Raw genomic sequence first — 20,435 nt, forward strand, 5'->3', positions numbered from 1 at the left:
GCTTGACAATGGGCAATAATAAAAAGAGCATTTAATGAGACAATTTAAGTTAAATCACATTTAATACAAGATCATCAGATCCTGCCTTACTGTGAAATTACACCCTCGTTTCCACCATTATATGAGATATACTTTCCAAAAGTCTCAGATTTCCGTGATGGAGATTTCCTTGAGGTCTGAAAAATGCAGAGCAGATATAGAAATGCTTTAATGAATGCAGTCTCCTCTATTCTATTGTATTACTTGTTCCTCTTTTTCTGGGCTGGGAAAAATCAGTAGTGAGACTGGGAGTCTCAAAGTGATGCTGCCATCCATCCAACCATTTCAATTTCTCTGGAGATTGCTCCGTGCCTATCAACGTCTAACTGGGTTGAGGTTTTAAGCTCGTATGCTCCCACCAGCTCCGCTGCCTCCTTGTCAGCTGGCAGACCTGCGATCTGAGCTATCCTCTTTCTGATTTGATTTTCACATTTCCCAGTCTTTGGTCTGTGACGCTCTCTCAGTAGGTGTCTGAGGACAGTTTTCCAGCGTACATCGGAGCTGAACTGTGCTCTGTGCGGAGGTTACACGGCGGTGCTCAGGTCAGGCAGATGAGCCACACCATGCCGTGCCGAGCTACCCTAGATTGGACTTTCCTTATAAACCCCCAGGCCACTGTAGCAATTCCCAGCCTACAAATAGGGCCTTTTTGATTCACAATGCTGGAGTGACTAAAAGTAACTGGGATAAAGGGCAAACAGAGTATTTATATATATGCTTAAATTGATAGAAAATACAGTAAGTATAAGATTGAAGGAAGCATTGAATAAAGGGTCCCAGCAGGCAGGCTCTTTCTTTTGCCCAGAAGACCTGAAGGCATGGTCCACCCACGCTGGCATTTTCAAAGCTGTCACTGTTTCTTTCTTTCACTGCCCAGCCTGCACCCGTGGCAGGTTCAAACCGCGAGGGGGCTGCTGCCGCCCAAAGCTGCTCAGAGAGTAACGCGAGGCAATGGCCAAAAATCCCGAGTCAGAAGTTTTCGGGAGGGATGTGTGTGCGGCTGGAGGGATGGCATCCTCCAGGGCAGGTGGACCTGCTCGCCCAAAGGGCAGTTAGGGACGTGCAGAAAAGGCATCCAAGGGGGTCTGGCTTCACGCCCTAAGCTGAAGGCCAGCAACAAGGTCTGGCTTTGCACCCTAAGCCGAAGGGCACCGTTCACCCTGGGATGGAAGTTGCCCAGCCGAGAGGAGCAACACCTCTCCCCTTAGTGGTCTGCTGCCCTGTGGGTTTTTCACACCAGCTAGGACTGACCCAAATCCCAAGTCCCTGAAGGCAGTTTTGCATGAGGTCTGAGGTTTCTTAAAACAGCAGTCAGAAAAAAAAAATCCATTGAAAATGCCAAATCAAAAGGAGATGAAATCCTATAAGCAAAAACTGCTGAGTTTTGCACAGTTCTCTTGTATCATTGCAGAAGCCATAAGGGACTATCTTGCTGCAGTGGGGTGACGGTGACGTGCATGGGGTGCTGCAAGGCATCCCTGGCTGCGTGATTGCTCGGCAAAGACAACCACGCCAACCATTTTCTCTGGAGGTCCTGCTGTGATACTTCCCAGACAAACAGGGTTACTCCCATTTCATGCTCAGTTTGCATATTTGTTTTTTCAGAAAGGGGAGATTTTTTTGTGTGTTATGTGCTTCCCTGTAATTAATCTGTAGCACAGATATATGCTCTCTTGTGCTACATTTCTGTTTCCCAGTATATTCAGTTTTTATATCTCAGTCAACATATTACCTCCCCCTGCAAAAGAATTATTTCTATAATCAGATTAGTGCTGAATTTATACTGAGTCTGAAGTACAGCTTTACTCACTTGATTATTCAGTTTGCTATAAATGTTGGGAATAAATTCCAAGAGAGTGAATCAAGCAATTTCTTTTTTACTACCCTTACACATATTTCTACTTATTTGCCATGTACCTTTACTACACCAGCTCTAGGTGTTCAGAGTAGACCAAAAATGATGCTTAGCAAGACTGTAGGACCTTTCTGAATGCGGAGATAAGAGCTTTAAACAATTTTCCAGGTAGAAAACTCCTTAAGTTTCCATGAACTTTCTTCTGAGGTAAGAGCTGGGAGGGTTTGGGCCTTTTTTTACACCCAGATTGCTCATCTGTCCTGAAGAGAAGTTATGACAGTGAGCAACTTACCTACTACTGCATTGGTGACAACACTGGCAACACGGTTACTGCGTTAACAGCATCATGGGTGTATGCATCCACCTCACCCGTTAATCCAACGCGACTCACAACTTTTTTGTATGAACTTCTATACGCTCAGGCCATGTTGAAATTATCCAGGTTAGATGGATGGTGTCTCTGCACTCTGCAAACAGTGCTCGCTGTGAGTGGTATTGTTCATTTTAGGGTTAAAGGCATGTGTTTTAGGGCATTTCTAGGGCAAATATGCTGGATATGAAATATGGATATGAGTGCAATATGAGTATGAACTAAGAAGATGCACAAGCAACATAATTCTTACAAGTCCTAAGAGGCTGCTTTATTTCATAAGATTTGAGAGGACTGTTTCTTGAGTGTTAGTGAAAGAGTTAATAAAGGTAAAGCTGAGGCTGCCAAGTTATTAATCTTCCATTCAGGAATGGGTTGCTCTGAATTCAATTACCTGGCTGCAGAAGTGCTTCCCAATATTTGATGGCATCTTCTTAAAAGTGTAAACGATGGTGTGCACATGACTACCCGCTAATCAGGAATGAAAGGCTTTGCATGTTACGTCAAGGTTGGCCGCTGCAGAGGGTGCCGTACCGCGTGCCAAGGTCAGATGCCCTGTCCCCGCAGGACGCCCTGTCCCTGAGCCGCAGGGAGCAGCGCCCGGCGCACGAGCCCGGCATCAAGGTGAATCAATAGCACAACTCAGAGCGCGGCCGCTTCCCAGAAACCTGCTGTCCTGCTGGCAGCCAAAATAACCTTCCTGCTTACTGCACCTGAATCAATGCTTGAAGGACAGGGACGATAGCTGGCTGTAAAGAGCAGAGGCTGATTTTGCTGCAGACAAGCTTAGGAATCTGTTTAGGAGAACATTGGCTATGAATATTGGGGGAAGACACTGATGATAAGCTATTTGACTTGTTTCACGTATGCTTTATCAGCATATGAGTTTGGATGGAAGTATATTAAAACAATACCTTTAGTATTAATTTTTCTCTTACAGTTCACAATTTTTAAGGGTCTGGCAAACTCACTTTCATATAAACTTCCACCAAAAGCAATACTCAGTCTTTCAGTTTTTTTAGTTGCTTTTTCTTTGGGATTCATCAGACCTTGAACTAGTTAATCAATATTTTTGAGTTACTAGGAAAAATGTACTTCATACTCTATTTCCTCCTGCTTTCTAGTAGCCACTTAGACATCAGACTGGAATTGAAATAACCCCCTCTGAAACTGAGAAATATGCTGTGAATACTGGGGATCCTATAGGGAATACAGTTTCCTGGGGAAATAACCAGTGGGCAGCTTGCTGTCCAAAAACTTGCATCCATGGTGACTTGATACCTCACCCCGCCTGGTGATGCACTGAACGGCAGTGGTTATCTTTGAATGCCGACTCCTCTCCCATCGCAGCCGGCCAACCCCCAGGGTCGCGGGTGGGCACAGAACAGGCGTACAGGGTGCCATTAGCCATCCCTGCCACTGCTCCAGGGCGCGGGGCCGGTGTCCCCAAGAGGCTTAGATATCATTCCGCAGCAGTAGGGAAATATTGTATAAAAAGCATTTCTCACTGTCTGGTTTAGTTTTCAGTGTCCCAAGGGATGAAGTTGACAGCGCTCGCATCGGGAGAGTCCCTCTGGGAGATGAACAGTCACATCAGGTCCCCGTGGCAGGAAGCTCTCCTTCAGTCCCAGCTTTCCTACCCATAATGTCTCTCTTATTAATTTGGCTGCTAATAATATCTCTGTGTATAAATAATTCTACTCTCCTCTGTTTTCACAACCATCAGGGACTGAAAGAAATAAGCTATGCACTGAGAATACTGTAAAATGGATAAAAATGCCCTACTAGAAATACCACATTATACTGGCATAACCCAGGGCCCCCTGCTCAGCCAGGTGGGACAAATCTCGATGTCCTTGCAGAGCCAGAAAGACCATAGCAGCATGGATGGTAATACATCCTTTTATGCTATGGTACGGTATAATTTTTAAGGTGTATGGAAAGAGGTGCTTTAGCCTTCCATTAAGACACATGTTGTTTTTTAAACACCAGAGCAATCTGAGGTCACGCTACACCTTTTGTGTAGGGGCAAGCTCTGAATTACTATTAGTAAATAATAATAGCTAAATAGTCTGTACTTGATTTACCAATTCGATAATGTCCCAGAAAAAATACAGGGCGTTCAGTTGTTCAAGGGAACAACAAGGAGCAATCCAAATCTCCTGACCGGTTTGGGGCACTCCCAGTTGGCAATCCTTGGTCAGTAAACATTCGTGTGTGTCAGCACTGGTAGGCAGCAAAATTGCTCCATAAGGTAATGTCTAGAAAGTAAATATTCTTGGTCTTACTTTCTTGGTGCCTGTTTTATAAGGTCTTTACAGTGAAACTGAAGTCTAGTAAAAATAACATCTTTCTTTCCCCTCCCATCTGAATATCTCAAAGCTGTTACGCTCGCACAGACATTTAGCATCATACGTCAAAAATACTGTCACCTCTATCTCAGAAACAGTGAAACCAGGGCCCAGAGGAACTGCTGAAAGCCTGCCCCGGGATTGAATAGATCCAAAATGTAAGAGTGAGAACTGAGTTTCTGTTAACTCAAGAACACCCTCCCTCTCTGGACAGAGGAGAGGGTGTGTTAAACTCCTCATATTTAGTGGCATTGTTGGCAAAATTCTTCACAGCAGTTGAGAAGCCCAGAGAGTAGTAACTGGGATGTGGAAAACCTCTTCCTTTTCCATGCTGTGATGATAGCAGCCGTGACGGAGACAGCTTGGTGGGGACTGTCCCTTCTGTATCAATATTGCTTAGGCACCGGAGATCGAGGGGTTTCCAGCCACCAGCAGCTCCTGCCAACCCCCACCTCTCAGAGCCCCGCAGCCCCCGTGGCGCCGGGGAGGGTGAAGGTGGCTGGTCACTGCACAGGTGGTGGCACCTGGGTCACACTTGGCCTGTAGACACATGCTCCTGGCAGCTGTGCTTATTTCAGGGGGTTATTTCTATTTTTCTCCCGGTAGAAGAGGACAAGGTTGACAGCCGTGACACACAGTCTCTTCCGCAGGCTACTCCTCCAGAGCTGCTTTTCTCAGCTGCAATCTCAAGTCATTTTAAATAACTCCCCAGCAGCTCTAGCACACAGTAATGTGATTAGGGCACTAACGTCTCTGACCATATTGCTTCATATTGCATTTCAGACAGTAAATGCGTTCCTCCCCTTGGAGCCACCTCTCCCAGCTGCCCCAGGTGCCCGGGATGTTTATAGCAGCACATGAATTCATCACGGTTCCCCTATGGCAACAACTGCACTTGTGTTCACCCTCTTTCCTACCACTGACAACAGGGATCCTGGGAGATTTGCACAAGAGCAACTCCCTGACATCCCACATGTCCCCCCTTGGCAGGGGCTGAGGTTTCGGGGAGGGGGAGGCGCAGTGGCGGGGGAGGCGCAGTGGCGGCAGGGACAGGCCACCGCGCTGGCCGCAGCAGGCAGCTGGCCATAGAAGAAGTACGGAGCAGCGAGCACAACAAGCAACACATTCTGTTTCCCGCTACAGACAATATTTTCACAGACTGTAAAATCGCTTTTCTTAGCAGCAGTTGTCCTCTTTCGTGATTCAGTACCTACGGCGCTGACAGTTTAAAGTCATATTTATTTTACAGGTAACTTTAAAAAAATCTCTGGGAGAGTGGCTGGAACCTCTTGCCCTTTGAGGAGGATGGACTGGGTTTCTTTCTGCAGAGCATTGGCCCTTAAACTGGCGCCTATGGAGCTGTGAAGATTTTGCTCTGGGCCAGGATTAGTGGGGGAAAGCCCCATCCCCCCTGGAGAACCCACATTTCCCTGGGGAGATCTCTTCTTTCACTACACATGATCAAGCAAGCAAGGGAAACCCTTCTAAGAAAATAAATGTCAGAGAAATGAGATTCCTGAAGACAGTTGTAGTTCGGCCACATCTTCACTTGAAGCAATTTGACCCTACGTCACTGACTTCATTTTCCTTGAGGAAAACCAGTAGGCAGTGTGGTGTCACTGAAGGAACCAGCTAGAGAGGGCCTGGGCAGCCATGCTGCTTGCTGAGGTCTGGGCTCCTGTGACCAGAAAAGCCCTTCCATTTAGCAATAATCCCTTAACTAGAGTATGCTCTAAAATATGCAGCTCTGTACACGTTAAAGTAAGGGTTCTCATCTTGATACAGCTGGTTAATTTTTCCAGTGGTCTTCTCCTCCATTGACAATTATGAGCACTATAATGTAAAGACAAGCTAGAGAGCTGGGCTTTATATATGCTGCAATACGACATATTTACTATCAGCTGAGTTTTCCCAAGATTGTAGGATGTTGATAACCAACTGCATAATACTTCGGGTCTGCAGGACAACCTGTCTGAAAAAAGGTTTATCATCGTCTTCATATATAACTCTTGTGACAATGTGTCATGTGCAGATTTTATGGCGAGAAGCTGTCTTCTGAGATTCACTGCTATATATAATTTTTACACAGGTTTATGTTTAGTGGCACTTACTAGTGACTAAGATAGAGTGGTCGTCTTTACCATGAGATGAAGTTGTGTGAAAGCTTGGCAGTACAACCACTGCACTCCCTGTTAGGCTGGTGTCATCCCGTGAAGTACATCTAATACTCAGATGCTACAGGCCTTATCTATCATTTGATTAAATAATTATTTCTAATGGGAAGGGGAAATCAGTTCATAAAAATCATATACTCATAGAATAATTTAGGTTGGAAGGGACCTCGGAGATCTCAGAGTGGGGCAAGTGTCAAAGGAGAGCAGGTTGCTCAGGGCCTTGGCCAGCTGAGCTTTGCATATCTCCACAAATAGAGACTCCAAGCCAGTTTGGGCACCTTTTACTGGTGTGTAATCATTCTCACTGTAAATTTCCTTTTCCTTGTGTCAATGTGGCATTTCCCATGCTGCAACCTGTGCGAAGTGACTGTGTGTCACTGGGAAGAGCCTGGATTCGTCTCCTCTGTGGTACTGGAATCCAGTACTTCCACTTCAGGCAGGGGATGACAGCAGTGCAGTCCCCCTTGGCCTGCTCTTCTCGAGGCTAAACTCACCCTGCTTCCTCAGCCTCCTCTCACGCATCACATGCTCCAGACCCTTAACCATCGTGCTGGATTTTCCTCCAGTTTATCCATACTTACACTCTTCCGGCTTCCAGAGGCTGCTCTGAATGTTCTCCCTGTCCTCCTATGCACCCTCCTGCCTCCTAATGCAGTGTCACCTTGCTGAGAGTGCATCCCCTCCCATCGGTCAGGTCACCGATGAAGGTGTCACAGAGTACCAGCCCTAGTGTTGGTCCCCAAGGAGCACCACCTGCAGCTGGCTCCTGGGTGGACTTTGAAATGCTAGCCAGCGTCCTTCGAGCCCAACAGTTGAGCAAGTTTTTACCTCTCTTCTTGTCCATCCATCTACTCCATGGACTAACCCCCTACCTGGCTATAACTTTACTATCTCTGGGACACAGTGTTGAAAGCTCTGCTAAAGTCAAGGTAAGCAAAACCCATTGTCCTCCCCTAGCACAGAGCTAGACGTTGCAGCACAGAGGCAGCCAGGCTGGTCAGCAACCGTTTCAGGCTGGTCAGCAACCCTTTGCCCTTCTTCCTTTGTCTTTCAGCACAGGGAAGATTTCTACAGGATGTCACATACATCTCCAGAGGGCACGGGAGACGCAGTGCTCCCTTCTCCAGCGGGAAGGATACGCAGAGACGCAAATCTCCACTGCTTTCCTCCAAAGACTTTCAGAATGTAAAGTCTTTTCACCACAGTGAAGAAATTGAAGCCGAGTCCAGCACCTAACTCCTCCTAGAGACAGGTGATGGCTGAGCACGAGCGCTCGGCTGTAACACTCAGTCTTTGCAACCCCAGATTTTGACGTTGCTGAGAAAAGATGTATCTGACTCAAATAAGACCTTGCTTTGGCTTCACAGAGCCAGCCCAAGCTGGAGAAGTGCTCTCCACTGAAGGCAGCAGTGTCAGCTGCCAAACCCTCATGTCGCTGTGTAGCAGGGACAAGAAAAATTCTTATTACTCCTGTCACCATTATTTACATATTTACGTTATCACTGCACTCACAGACCAGGGTTCCCAATGCAGGACACCACAGAAAGACTAAGATAAAAGGATGGCCCCTTTCCTGCAGCATCCTAAGCCACTATTTTGTTTTCTGCCAAGTGACTGCCAGGTGCAGCTCTGTGTATAGGTGACAAGCCTGAGCTTTTTTTTTTTTTTTTTTTTTTTTTTTTACAGAATTTAAAAGATTTGTTGCAGTAAAGAGCTTTATTTTATGGCTAACGAGTCAGAGGGAGAACTGCCTCAGCACGATTAATTGCGGAGTACCGCAGCCCCAGTGGTGCTGACTCACCCCGGTCACCTGAGGGGGGTCACAGCATCCTTTACCTCCCCGCGGTTTCTTTTAACAATGGGGAGATGGCCAGGCCCAGACCTTCCAGCTCTGTTCTGCTTAAATGTCTGGGCAGGGTTTATCATTTGCACACCTTATTCAAATTCTCCTTCTTTCTCTGATCTCTGAGGATAAGGCAAAGTGCTTTTGCCAGGACTGTTCATCAGACTTTATTAATGCACTTATGAACTGGGGTGTTGTAAGCTGTGGAGGTGGCGCAGAAATATTCACCCATTTTATTTAAATGATTATCTCTTAGTATAAGGGCAGTAGCCAGCCAGTGTAAGGTATAAGCTCAAGCCTTTATCTCAGGGGGAGATAAGCACCTGTGAAAGACAAGGTTAAATCTGGAGGAAGCAGTGGCAGCAAGTCTTGAGAAACACAGAGCACAGACTTTTCAGAAAGATGCTGTTATTGTTGTATATTGATCACTGTTACCACTAAGTGTGAAGACCAGAGAGTACTACATTGATGCATAACATTGGGGCAGATAGATCAGAGTAAGCTAGCAAGGATAAAACAGAGTTTTGTTAGGATCAGCTAAGCTAGACAGGGAGGAGACATAATATTCTCGTCCTCTCTTCCAGTTCTTTGTCTCTGTAGGACTGTTCCCTGCAAAATATCCTCTCTGCTGCCTCTAAAAATAGAAACTGAGTAGACAGAAACTGGATATCAGGGTGGAGGCATTAACAAAAATGCATTTGGCCAAACTGGTGCAGAGAAGGGACACAGCTTGAAGAAAAGAAAATCCTTTATTTAAAGGGCTGCTTAGTGCAATAGAGGGGAATGCCACAAAACTAGAGGAACACCCTTTATTTCCTCAGGTTCCTCCTTGCTAAGATTTATGATTCGAGGGCTGTGACTCACATCTGATAGACGAATGTCTGCTCTTCTGTTAGGTCACAAAGCTTCCACTTCCTTTAAGAAACATCTTGCTTGCCCCAGTCTCCTGAAATCCCAACACGATCCGTGCTGTTCGGCTCTCTCCCACAGACCACCCTGGTGGGGATGTGCCTTTGACAGCCTGCTGTCAGAAGGATTTCCCTGCAGGCAAATTCTCTTCTTAAAATTCTTGACAGAAATGTCTTTTGAAAGGTTTCATTTTGTAAGTGTCTTTCATTTGCTCCCATACTGAAACCTCCTGGAAACTGGATTACCTTCCCCTGGATGTCTCTGGTGGGTGTTCTTGTACCCCCCAAAAAAGATGCAGGTTTTCTGGTCTGATTAAAAGAGTAATTTAAATTCAGCAGACATCCGGTAAGCACGTCTGAAGATCTACAGTACGTGACATCTTGAAATAGCTGGAGTAGACTCTACAGCGTTAATTAGGAACTACGTACGTGTCCAAAAAATGTGTAAATAAAGTACCACAAGCTAAGAACACTAAAGATCACCAAGAGTGAATGTACTCAGCAATGCCTAATTAAAGAGACTGCCAGTGTAACTAATTAATGAATCTTCTTTTTCAAGATGATCCTTCTAATCGACAAGGCTCTAAAATGTGACTTTTTCATATTCATTGGAGATCAGGCACCTAAAAACCCTCTCCAGCTAGAGAACAAAACAAATGACACTTGCACCATGACTAATGCCCTGCACGGTCGGCACGAACGGGGCTCGGGGGTCCCGCCAGCCTGGAGAGCAGGCGCCTGCAGACCACCTCTATAGACCTTGGTCTAAAACGGTATGTACGGCTGCTGCCTGAAAGCTTACACAACTGGGGTAAGTTCTGTCCTAAGTAGAAGCATTCAAGAAGCTTAAACCTTTTTCCTTTCTATTACCTTGTTTTTTTGAATTTAAACAAATGAGTCTAATATAGACAGCACGACATGGGAGAGGATATATTTGTAAAACAGTCAGAGAGTGCAGTAGAGGGACCTTTACGTTGAAGACACCACAGTGCCTCTAAACTGGTGCTTTGTTCCCAAATAAATCACAGCTACCGAAGGAGGAGACAGCTTAGAAGGTGGCTGTAAAGACTCTCTGTTAAGAAGGAGAAACCGTTGGCTGTGATTAAAGGAATGTGAATAACTTTGAAGCATCTGCCCCACAAGTGGGATCGTGAGGCCACTCGTCAGCTCATCAGTTATGATGAATAGCTCAGGGGAAGGGAATGTCTCCAATACAGTTCATTTTTCTTGGGATTTTAAAAATGATGGACACAGCTGCCCGTTCATGGTCCTAGCAGATGAACTCACACACACTCACATACACGTATGTAAATATATAGGCATCTGAGTGACACGCACCACGTCTTAGATTATTGAGAGAAAAAAAGCAGACCCCTCTCCCTTGCCCCCAAGCTGGCCATTGATTTGTGTCCCCTGCTGCAGAGGCAGGACTGAAAGGAGAGGTGTTACTGGCACACAGGGATGTAACGTAAGAGCCAAAGTTTACAGCTCTTTATTGCTGGGAGCTGGAAGCTATTTGGAGGCTGGTTTAGAGGGAAATTTCAGTTTCTTCCTTTTTTTTTTTTTCTTTATCTTTTTTCAGCAGGGAAGGGGAGAGATGATGTCCTACATTTGTTTATTATATTCAAACACTAGCGCTAAGATTTGTGTTCAGCGTTACTGTGCGAGCAGCTTGCAAGGTAAAATTGTTAAATGCCTGTCTCTGTAGCTTTGCCAGTAAGTGGTGCTAGCCGCACACTTTTGTAGCCCTTCCATGCAAATTAATGGCAAGGCTACAGCGGGTCCCATTTTAAAGCGTTATGTTCTTTGATGAAAATATGCAAATATAAGTGTTTGAACAGCACAACTTGGGAAATCATCCTCTGATCGTTTTAGGGCTGGGATAGCCACTGCTGGGAGCAGTGTCCGATTCCTCAGCCATTTTTACCATTACTGGCCACGGCATGCACAGGCTCTGAACATGAAGGGGGTCGCGTTTTTACCAGCATTTACCTGTCTTGTGCACATACTGTATTTGCTGAGCAAGCACAGATTAATTTTATATATACTTATGCACATGTGTACCCTGATGCTGAATATGTGCCTGGACTGAATGCTGCAGTGCTCCGACCTGCTGCGGTTTTGGATTCATGCATGGATGCCCCGTTACTATGGGAATTGGTTCCACTGAGTCTTGTGACAGTAAAATCCCAGGCTTCCACCTAGAGATCCTGGACGGGTTAAAAGGCAGAGAAGCCTTTTGAGGGGGGAAAGCATATTTATCGCTCAAAAACATGCTAAATGGGCATATATTCACCTGCATGCTTGAGTGGCTCCAAAATAGGGAAAATATTAATCCCATCATCTGAGTAGCACCTATCAGCACAGGATGCACAAAATTTTCTATCCTGGCCTTTCAAGGTGGGTGAGGCTGCACCGGCAGCTGGTGGGCAGCTCAGGGAAGTCTGCCTGCCAAGAGCAATACAAATGGAGGCTCAGCTAACGATGAGACACCAGCAAATGTACCAGGAGGCGAGGGGCTGCCCAGCTGTCGGGGCTGGTTGGGGCTCGAGGCCAGGCATGGCTTTTTACTGATCCTGCCGGATCCCCCTCTGCAGCAGGGGGACCCTCAGAGGCCAAGAGGCAGGGTCTCCATGGCACCTCTGAAGCAGACCTGGGTCTGATTTCTGGTGGAATATGTGAAAAAAGGGACTGATGGGCATGGGTGGCTTTACAGGGTGGGCTTCCTGCATGCTCTGACTCAGAGTAAATACCCATTTATTTCAGCAAGAAGGGTAGGACCCTCTATATCTGCTTACTTATACATCAGAGCCGTGGGGCTCCTCAGGAGGGAAGGGCTATAGCTTTTCTTCCTGACAGTGCTAGAGCAGGGAAGCCCCAACAAAGTCAAGAGCAGCCTGAGTTTTGTACCAGCAAATTTTGCACTTGGGTTTTCTACCTCCTTTGCTCTCATGCTACATTTTGGTGCCCTCCGCAGCCCGGTCCCTCCCTCCAGAGTCAGCCCCAAAAGAGGACAGCCCCAAAAGAGGACTGCGTGCGGTGCTTTGCTGTGAGGTGGGGACTGCCATGAAGCAGTCTGAGCACTGACGAGTTAGGCTGCACATTGGATGGTGTGGGGTCACGGGGCTTCAGGCTTCTCCCTACAAGCTGAGAGCATTTCCAGCGGGAGTGGTGGCTAAAAAGACGGAGGGCAGGCGCAGGTTGGGCAAGGGGTGGTTCTGAACGGAGGGAGAGCTTCAGGAAGGAGCTTTCCTGTCCCACGCTGCCTGGGTTTAAAGTCTCCTAAATTTTGATTTCCTCTGCAGGGGAGGAATAAACAAAAGGGAGAGGAGTCATCTTCTGCAGAGCAGTCCCAGGGGTTGTCTGCACAACGATGATTTCTGGAAAGGTGAGGGAGGAGTCCTCACAGCAGGAGGGAATTTTTAATTAGAGCTACTCTTGCCCACAGAGAGGAGCTTGCGGGGAGCAGGTGGAAGAGGCTTTTAAACACTGCAATTGAACTGCCTTAATCAGAACATCTGGTAAATCTCTTGAGGAGGGGATGGTGCTTTTGAAGGCAAAGGAAGGAATTCTCTTTTCTTGACTGCTGCAGGCAGCTGCTGCTTTTCCAAGCCCCTAATGCTGAAAGGTGGCCACATCCTCACCATGCCACGGCTGCTCCCCCGCCAGGGAAAGAGGACAGCTTTAACTTGCAGGTTGGGGTGAGAAAAAGGGGCAGCTACTCGCCAACGGGGAAAACTTGAAAGCTTGCCCAAGGAAAGGAAAGACTGACTCTGAGGAAATTCAGTGAAACATGTTTAAGGGCTTTGACCCTGGAAATCTCATCTGTTCTATGGCCTGCAATAGAAATTGCTTTCTCAGAGTTGCATAGCTGCTTTGGTGGGAGCAGCTCCTCTGCCACAGTGCTCCAGCCACGCCAGAGTGAGGCAAGGCTGGGGTTTGTCCTGCAGAAATGCACCTTTGGCATTTCAAAGCTGGTGTTTTCGCCGCTCTGCATTCCCGTCGTAATCTGGATTTGCAAAGGTGACTGAAAAATGGGCTGCGCAAAGTCATTAGCAACATTGATTCTCATTATTGTAGCATATGCCAGTGCAAAAACATCCAGCATTTGTAAGATGGATGGGTTGCACTGGCTGGGCTGTGAAAGCCTAATTAGTTAAAATACACAGCATCATAAATGCCAGCATTGACAGTTGAGGCCTCACAATGTCAGCATGGTGAGCAGCGTTAATTTGTGCTGACATCAGACCGCTTCCTCGGCGCGGATGCCAAATCCTGGCTTTGTACTGCAGCCAGAGCATTGCATCCAAATGCAGGGCAGTGCGTGTTTTGTGTGAAACTGTCACAACTACAGCAGCAGTTGCTGCAAGAGGCAACAGCAGCAGCAGCAGGGGCAGCAAAAGGCAAATACAGGCTCTGCGGGAGGCCGGCTAAGTGCTGCGGCGTCCTTCCGTCTCAGCCTCCGTCACCCAAAGAGCTGCAGGAATGTGCAGGCAGGGACTCCCCGTTGCTCAGTGCGCAGTTTTCCCAGAGAGGGGAAAGTCGCCTCTGCCTAATGGTTTCAATTAAAAATCAGAATAGGGATTCGCTGCGTGTGCATCTGTCTCAACGAACAAAACTGCCTCGCTAAATTGAAATCCTCTGCTATCACACAGCCTGGCTTTAATCCCGGCAGCAGCATCAGCAGCTTGGGCACCTGTACTGGGGCAGTACTGGAGAGTGCTCGGCGCCGTGGCTGAGAGGTTCCCGTCCCGCGCGGCCGGTGTGGGGGTCCCCTGCCCCCATCCCGCCGGTGCGGGGGTCCTCTGCACCCATCCTGCCTGGGAAAAGCTGCGGCCTCCGGCAAACCGCCCCAACTACTGTCCCTGCTTCCCCAGCACAGTTAATGTAACCTTTGCGAGGGAAAGCGTCCCGTGAATCAGAGGGCACTGTGCCAGCTGATCTGTGAACAATTTAACCGATTTTTCATTAACCAGCAGCTTATGGAGAAGTTGCTAAATTTTATGGGCCATTAGCAGCTTCTGACGCTGCAAATGACTATGAAATTCAGGGTCTTGCAGTTTTGAATCTTGTAGGCTTGATAAATAGCACTCGTTGAGAGCGTAGCGTTTTGAAGAAATGCACTCAGTTGGTATCGCCCAATTTGAACAAGCTGTTGGCGGCGTGAGGAACCGGGGGGACGTGGGGACAGGAATGACTGCAGCAACCTGCGAAGCTGTCTGCACCTCCCCCAAAAGTGGGGAGTTTTCTTTTGGAAAGGTGATTTTGAGAAATGTTATCCTGGGAAGACGGTCCACGATGGCTTTGTTGAGTGGGAATGAGGCAGTGGAACAAATGTTAATGCAGCCATTAAAATATGTGTTAATCAAGGGCAGGAGAGGGCCAAGAATGCTGAGTGCTGTTTATGCATGTGTAGCCAGACATTTGCAAAAATGTCATTTATCTTCATTTTATGGCTGGGAAAACTCCATCACAGAACAGCAAAATAAAGATCCCCATGATCACAGGCAGGCCACAAGCTGAGCAGGTTTGGGCACAGGTTTGTCCTGGCCTCAGCCATGGGGCCGTGCTCCTTCGTTTGCACAGGTACCGCAGCAAACTGCTGCCTGCCCAGCTGACGCCTGCACCGGGGCTAACCCTGACCGCCATTATTTCCCAGCTCCTGAAAATGTTCCAGCAACTTTGCAACAGAAATAAAAAGATGCTGCTCCCGCCTGGTTGAAATTATGTTGTGTGGGAGAAGCTTAAAATGTGAAATTTAACCCTAGGGTGAATGGTGAAATTTTGGAGATAGGGTGTTCAGGTTTTGCTTTTTGACTAATATTCATCTTCTAATTAACGCTGCTGGCAAGAACAGCCCAGTGCACCCCTGGGCGCCGCACAGAGTGATGCTCAGCTGAGGACTGGTCTCAAAATCTCTGCGCTCCCCGACAGGCAGAGCTCCCCGCTGGGGATGGGCAGGAGGCAAAGCCCTGCCTGCCACTGACCTGGCAGAAAGCGCAGAGCCTGCTCCCCAGGCGGGCGAACGGGCTGGGGCACAGCCCGGAGCCGCACCAGGCTGGGCTGCAGCCGTGTGAGAGAACATGTTCCCACAAAGGGGCTAAATAGCAGGTGTTTTGGCCACCAAGCCTCGTTAGCCTTTGACTGACAACCTGTACATCCTGGAGCCAGCTGGTACGGCCACCTGAATGTAAGTGCCTTTCCAGTGATGCTCATTTTGCTTTTTGATGAAGGGAGATGGGTTCGGGCAGAAACGTGGAAGAGGAGGCTGGGGTCACATGCAGACCAAATGTTCAACTGAAATTTCTAACCCCTTTGAAAGGGAGTTGGGATTCGAGGGGCCCAGCAGAGCCCTGGGCGTGCTGGGGGAGCGCCCTGCCCGGGGGGCTGCCCAAGCGCAGAGCAGCGCTGACAGCGGCCCAGCCCGGCCGGTGGCGGGGAGATGCGCCGATTCGAAGAGACAGACTTTGGCACCTCTCTGCAGGAAGGAGATGCCATCTACGTGCACTCCGGAGGAGGGTATGGAAAGCCAGGGCTGACCCTGCTAATGAAGGAGACACCTGAGCTTCCCCTCGTGTGTTAAATCTGCAAAGTGCATCCCGGCGGTCTCCAGCCCGTCGCCCACCGCTGAGGTGAAAGCAGATGTGCTGCATGTGCCTGGGATTAGGTTTGTTTCTGCTCCTCAGTATTTCATGGAGGTTTCCATTGCAGAGGGATGAAAAAATGGAGCAGCTTGTGCTCCCCACTGAGCCGTGAGCCAGAGCCAGAGACCAGTGCCTGGCACCTGCCCAGCCAGCTGGGGCAACAGGGCCACACTGGATGGCCACCACAGCTTTGAACCGTGGGTGCTACCAGAGTTAATATGAAATGGAAAAAAAGAAGAGCTGTAAATGTAGACAGCTGTCTGCTGGGACTGAATGATGGCCGGTCAGATGTCCTGAAGTGGTACTGAGAATTGAGCTGGACTGACATTTAAAAATTAAAAGAAGGTTTGAAAATAGGGAAAACAGGGATCAGCAGTATGGAGCCACTGGTAATAGATGACGGAGACTTCATTCGCAAGTGAAGATTCACATCCACCCCACATCAGTGCTCTTACCTGATGCCTCATATCCAAAAAAAGAAAAATGCGTTAATGCATGTGTCATCCACAAACCCCCTCAAAATATGAAGATCCTGAGTAGCAAATCCAGTTAAGAGTTTATTAAATGACTGAATGACAAACCCATTCCTGTAAAGCGTGCAGGGTGGATACCGGGGCAAACATGATCAGCTGGGAGCATGCAGTCAAGACTCCTTTCAGTCCCCAGCTCTGCTGATCTGGGGATCTTCCCAGAACAGTGAATGCAACCTCAGTATCAGTTGGGTAAAAGTATGTATTTAATGAAAAAAGACTAGGGAAAAATCAGATTTGACAATCTGAAAGTATGTACTAATATATATTAGATCTACCCAAGGCACAAGGGTGTGCTCACGTAGCTCGTAATGTGCATGTTGGCAATTCAGAAGGAGATCAGTCAGGGTAATATTACAGACATTTATCTGTGCTGCTTTGATGAGGTTTTCTTTTGATGTTTTCTGAGACCAAAAAAATATTCAAGCAAAAGATTTCTCTGTGCATTTTGAAACTTGTGCTTCTCAACAGAGTCATTAAATGAGCAGGGCCGTGAAGTATGAGGAAAGAACCTCAGCATCTGTGCATACTTGTGCATGAGCCATCCAGTGTTTGCTATGTCCATCCTTTCCTGGTTCTTCTCTCGTGTGGGTTTAAAGAGTAAAAAGACTTGTTCATCTCCTCAGAGTTTAAAATACTTCATTATTTTCTGTGTGGGCCAGCCAGTAACCATCTCCCTCAGGTGCAAATGCATTTTGGTGTTCTGGCATCTAACACAGCTGCAGCAGTTTGCAATCATACATGAGCCTCGAGAACAGCACTACTAACTTAAAAAAAAAAAATCTTTTTTAGATGGCAATGGAGGACCCTTTGAGAGAAGTACATGCCTGGAGAGTCAACAGAACCTGACATAAGCATGTACATGGCTCTCTATTTCTGACAGCGTTAGGTGTGTGTGTCTCTCATCAGAGTTATCAAAAGACTGCCTGGTGTAGCTGTAGAGTTAAGCAGAAGCCTAAGCGCTGGCACCACTTGTGCACAGATCCGCAGTCGGCATCAAAACAGTGGACGTAACACAGCTTTGGCTGACACCTGGGTTGTGATGGGTGCTGTCCCCCGCTTTGCCCCATAGCTCTTTCTCATCTACCTAGACTTGTTTGACATCCATTACTTGGCAAGTGTCACAGCGATATGGCGTAGTCCGTGCTATCTCACAAACACTATAGGTGCTGCTAAGTTGCACAGTTATACCTATACGACGGTGTGCTCATTTCAAAGTTTACCTATTATCATGCAATATTAATAAGCCAGATCTAGCCTGGCCGCCAGCAACGTGAAATACTGCTGTATCATCAAAGGAATGTGATTTACAAAACACTCGTCTCCCAAGGAGAGCCTCAGAAGAAAGTGCGCTGTATTTCTTTCATATTCTTAAAAAAGCATAGTATGGAATTTTTATTACTTTAATATCCAATATTCAACCCTGTTTGGGCTCTACTACATTTTCTTTTGTTGTAAGTTTCTCTCTATTTGTATTTGTTTTAAAAGAGTGTAAGGTGAGTTTAATTCTTCATAAGAAGATGGTGTAGTTTCAAGTTAACAGGTGCTTATAGGTTGAAAATGCATTTATATTATGTGCAAGGAGACCCACAGAAACACATTACTTCATAAAGCTGGAAAGCAAATAATTGGAGTAACACTTCTTGCACATTTTTGGGACTATCTGTGCTAACTTTTTACCATTTACCTTTGACCAACCACAGAATTAGAGGGCCTGATGGATAATCAAAGTGTAAAAGGACTTTCATTCAGGGTAAGTGATGACACAGCAGAAGAGCAAAATGGATTATTTGCATCATAATTTACCGTGGAAGGGGAATCATCTCACATTGAAATGCTAATTAAGGTGATTTTAAACTAAACTGACAGAATTAGTGGTAGTGAATCACCAGGGTCACAAAGTGCTTGTCCAAGAGTTGTGCAGTAACAGTCACAAATTTTCCATTGAACCAGAGAAAGAAAAGGCGGCAAATATGTTCAGGGCTCTGGGTCTTTGAAACAGCCAAGTCTGATTTCTCTACCAGAAAAAGACTCTATGAAAAAGATCAAATGAGGCATGGTAAGATCTGAGCTTCTCAAATTCATTCCAATAAACGTTGACAAAAGACACATGTATTTTTTCTTTCACATTCATCGTACACTTTATATGAAATATCCAATACTAATATGAATCTAGTGCAGTTGCTATATATTAGAACATTGCATAAATGACATGAGTATGAAAGTCTTATCTAGTTTTCATGTAATTCCTTAAGCATTTAGTTTTGCTTTGAATGAAACTAAGAGCAAATGAGGGCCCCAAACCATTGACACTAATGGAGTAGGACGAGACCCATAACTCCTACTGACTTGCTGAATGCAGGAGCATCTCTTAGACATCCAGTGCTGTTCCACAGAGCTGGGACTCAGGACAAGTCTCATCCTTTTTCCAGATCAGAATAACATAAATTGTATCAGGAAATATTAGGTTTGGCCTCTGCTTCCATCTCCCAGGCTCTGGATTTTCCTAGCTCTTTATTGCTCTCTGTATTTTAGATCCCCTTTCTACATATTGGGCTCTTCATGAACTCCCCAGTGGAGTTTCTCCCTTTAGCTGAGTGTGCTTGGCTTTGGCCAAGCTCCTCATCTGCGCAGGAGCTATCAAGCCACAAAAAATTAAATAGACTCACGTGTCGGCTTCAATTTTGGTGAATAATACAGTGGTTTCCGAAGGCAAGCTAAAGCACTTTGGGGCTAAAGTTAAAGCAAAAGATCTGAAATAGTGCCAGAGATGTGTGTGACAGATAAGACTAACAGCAGTTAGCTTTTGTTTACTTTCATCTTTAGCAGTTTTTTTCAAATTAAGTCTTTTCTACAAAGTCTTAAAAGTATTTAAACCCTAATAGAATAGAACCCCTATGGAGTAATTATTATAACTTCTCAAGATATCTTATAATTCACTGTTATCTCTTCCCTGGAGTATGATTTAATTACTGCCATATCGTATGCATTGTATTTTGTCTAATGTGACTGCTGCTGATGAGCAGGCATTGCTGAAAGTTGATAATGAGTTAGGCATCTGAAATCTCACCTAAAGGGAGGTTAGAAATTGGTGCTCCTGGTGATGATTAACTGATGTTTATTTCACAACTATAAAAAAGCTCTACTGCCTAATTGTCATTTTGCAGAATGTGTTTTCACGATGTCTTTTGGATTTAGAATAATCAGCATTTCTGTGGTTTTGGGTTTTTAGTGCAAGATAAGTGCAAGTGTTGGATAGCAAGCAGCGTGCGTTACCTTAGTAGGCAATTTAAGCACAGATGTTTTAGGAAGATAAATTTGTCACATGACTCCAAGCCACTTCAAATACACTTTGCAAACTATAAGAACCAAGGTTTGAATATTTTTGGTGGGTAAATAATGTGAACTGCATTTGCAAAAAGAATATTTACTGCATGCCACAAGGATTACTACCGAAGACATCAAAATAACTCAAACAGAGGCCCTCGCTGCCAGTTGAACTTTAGGAAATGAAAGACTTGAGTAAGTGCTCCGGGCATGGGTGACCTGATGTCTTAATCCAGCTGCCATTTGTTATTAGAAAACAAAAATCTTCGCTTGTCATGATTATCCCTCTCTGGTTCTGAGATGGTTTTATTTAGAACTCATCTTTCACCAGTGTCACAGATGCCTGTATTCCTGGATCTCGCAAAGTCAAAACATTTTTGCTTTCCCTTATTCT

This window comes from Calonectris borealis, chromosome 1 (genome assembly GCF_964195595.1).
Source record: "Calonectris borealis chromosome 1, bCalBor7.hap1.2, whole genome shotgun sequence".
Lineage (NCBI taxonomy): Eukaryota > Metazoa > Chordata > Aves > Procellariiformes > Procellariidae > Calonectris > Calonectris borealis.